Source organism: Ischnura elegans, chromosome 5, assembly GCF_921293095.1.
Source record: "Ischnura elegans chromosome 5, ioIscEleg1.1, whole genome shotgun sequence".
Classification (NCBI taxonomy): Eukaryota; Metazoa; Arthropoda; class Insecta; order Odonata; family Coenagrionidae; genus Ischnura; species Ischnura elegans.
In genome coordinates, this window is record NC_060250.1 from 132,690,790 (window position 1) to 132,694,231 (window position 3,442).

The 3,442-nt window shown below is 37.3% G+C and overlaps 1 long non-coding RNA gene across 1 annotated transcript; it reads left to right on the forward strand.

The window, feature by feature from the left end:
- Window positions 1–1,988: 1,988 nt before the first annotated feature.
- LOC124159893 lies at window positions 1,989–2,764 on the forward strand. The gene is made up of 2 exons (XR_006865057.1): window positions 1,989–2,227; window positions 2,656–2,764. It is a non-coding gene; the product is annotated as an uncharacterized LOC124159893 (long non-coding RNA).
- The last annotated feature ends 678 nt before the right edge of the window (window positions 2,765–3,442 follow it).

The following is a 3,442-nucleotide window of genomic DNA, read 5'->3' on the forward strand; positions in this document are numbered from 1 at the left end:
AATACAACACAGATGACTAGGTTCATTGATTCATTTAACGTCAGTTTAAAGGCTGTTTTCTAAGATAATGGAATTGAACTCCCCTCGGAAGCATTAGCTCATGGAACTGACATTAAAGAATATTACCAGAATAGGCAGTAAATTTTTCTCCACGCAAAATTTGTGGAAAATTAAAAGTAGCTGCATTTTTAATAGGCATACAGTTGGCCAACACGAAATATTATTGCTTCTTCTGCGATTGGGATAGTAGAGACAGAAAAAAATCATTACTTGGAAAAAGATTGGCTAAAGCGTGAGCACTCGTTCCTGGATTCCAAAATGTCCCTTTCAACTTTTTTACGATCATAAAAATATTATTTTGCCACCTCTAAATATTAAATTAGGGCTTTTTAAAAATTGTGTAAGAGATATGTGCAAAAATGGTGTAGGTTTTACTTATTTGAAACAAATGTCCTGAAAAAGCGTGAAAACAGATAAAAGAAGGATTTCTTATTGGGCCACAGATTTTTTTAGGAAGCGCTGAAGGATTCGGAATTTTGACAGCTAGAGTTCAACAAAAAAGCGCGTGAAAGGCATTCAAAAATGCATTTGAAGGTTTTCTAGGAAAGAGAATGGCTAAATATCATCACGATCTCGTGGTTAATGTAATTAAATTGCGCAAAAAATGCACTTCATCGGCTCACACCTGGACTTTTTTTTCCTACAAACCTTGGCGCCGTTAGTGATCAACAGGATAGGTGTTTCCACTAGAATATTTAATTAATGCACGAATGGCACCAAGAAAAGTTCAGCAACATGTTATCAGATTAGTGGTGGACACTGAAAAGGGATTCGTCAGAAGCTAAATATACGAGAAAATTCCGAGTAAGTACCCATTTTTCACATTATTTTAACTCACAATTTATTTATTTAAACTCCCTTGAATCCCCGTTGAATCCGATTGTCCTAAAAAAACCTTAACGTGATAGAAAACATCTCGGCCCAGATTCGGAATCAGCCCGAAAAATACCAGAGGATCACTCAAAAACATGGCTAGAACAGAAAAATTTATTTTTTCGTTGATCAGTGTTATCGATTGAGTTGCAAACATCATGCTCTAGGGATATCATTCTGATTTCAGCAACGAGTGTATCTGGCTATTTATTGAGTATTGTCCATAATATGAGTAGAGATTTTATCAATGGAAATTTAGTATAGGACAGTAGCAAGGATAAAATACAACCTCTGCCACTTTCCCTGCTTATTTCCACTCTTTTAACAAACTTGATTTGAAATAAATGTATTAAAGCAGATTGAGTCATTTATGTTAAAAATTTAATCGCTAAAAAGATTCGGTGTTAATTTCATTACTGAGTAAACTATATCTATTATGTTGATGTTATCAATTGACCCTTCAAAAAATAAAAAATAAATACAATTGGCTCAGATTCGAATCCCCCGGGCCATAACTTCAGTGCATCAAATGCGCGTGAAGTAATCCTACTCAGCTACGGGGCCACATACACATTCCGTGTTCACGGTGAGTCCAAATATGAATCTGAAGAGAGGAAATCTTCGCCGTGGAGCTCGAAAGAAAACACCCAACCTGTGCGTGGGCGTGAGTTTCCTCAGAGCATTCTATCCACTAGGGCATTTGAGCCTGTAGTTTGACTTCTGTGTCGCTGGCCCGGTCGCCCCCGCGTCCGTCCTCGTCGGCTATTGCTGGCGTACTGGTGAGGGATGCAGGCTACCTTATGTGCCAACCTTCCAAGTTTTTACCGACCCTACCACATCAGTTAAGTGGGGTTCGTGGGTGTCTACATACTTTTGAAAACGATAGTACTTATATCGTATTAAAAATCGTATTTTGAAACTTGCGCCAAAACAACCGGCGGCCGTCTTCTATACCACGTGACCTAACAGCCATTGGCACTGGAATTTTGTTCACACTCGTAGATATAGTAGTTTCCGACTTCGTGAATTAATATGTGCTTTAAAACCGTATTTTACAAGTAACTGTATGTTTAAGAACGTATGGATGAGGAAAATATGACGTTTTTCAAAGTGAAAACTTCCAAAAAGGAATCGAAAAAATACTGTCTCATGCCAATTGCATACTATCACAATGAAATCAACGCCGGATAAAGTTTTTGTTTACCGGGTTTGCGGAAAAAGTGGCTCCTTGCAGCACGTAGAGAAGATGCCTTGGTCAGCATCAACCCATCTCTGCTGCGCTGACTATTTTAATGTAAGTACATGGAACATATTTTTACAATCGATAGTAAATCAACGAACTTGAATATCAACAATTTTTAGTACTAATGCAATTAATGAACTACTTCTTTCAACCCAATAGTTATATAAGATTATTTATTACTACGTTTTCACTGTGGTTATAATTTAGGTTGATCTTTGGCTTAACTTATATATTAAAATTACAATTCATTCAGATCGATTAAATTGAAATATTTCAAGTTACTGTTCTCGCGTTAGAAACCACATTGTTAGCAGTTTTTCATGGCATAAAAGTATTAGTCTCACTATAAATTCATTCGTGCATGAAGGGTTTTTCTTGAAATTGAATAACCATATTAGAGAATATGTAGAACAATTTTAAGTTACTTTAAGTACTTATTACTTAACTGGTTATTAAATGTTACAATTCTCATTTTCCAGGATTGATGGCGATGGACACTAGATGTTTTCTCTACTACAATACATGTTAACTGTGTTACTAGTACTAGAGAATGTTTTGAGTACATCAATAAATGTTAAATTGCCTGTATGGATTTATTTTATTGCATAGAAAATCATCCACCTCCATACGAATCCAAAATTCCCTGTTGCAGGGGATATGTTATTGATGGGGTTACGATCGGGTTGACATTAGGGTGGTTTCCTATTATTTTTTATTGCCTAAATCGGAAGATTATTACTCCTGGAGTACATATTTCACGCTTTTACGTTTTTAAATGACGATATCTATTTTTCGCGATTAAATGAAAAGTGAAAATTTTCAAGCGCGCGAAAACGCGACGCGTAAGTAGGAATGATGGGAAAAAGTCCGTGCAACGCATTTCTGGCTCCCTCTCCCGCCTTGTGAGGTGACTTTGATCGAGGCTCTGAGCGCTGATAGGACGCAGGATGCTAGCGGGTAGCTGAGTACCTTGCTGGCTGGTAGCGCTTGGCTAAAAAAGGTTTATTAATACCTTATCAAACGAAGAAAACTTTCTGACCTTAGCCAGTTTTAATAGGTGATTATTAAGACATGTTTCCCTGAGCTCTGTGCCTCATGCATGCATTGGTAATCCCAGACGATGTATAAATTCTATCCTCTCGTGTAGAAACTAGGTTCCTGTGACGTCACGTGGAGTGGAATCGCATGGGCGCCAATCTGGCCTTTTTCAAATGAGGATAAAATTTGACCCTTGACATTCGTCTAAACCGGTATTTCAAAAACCAA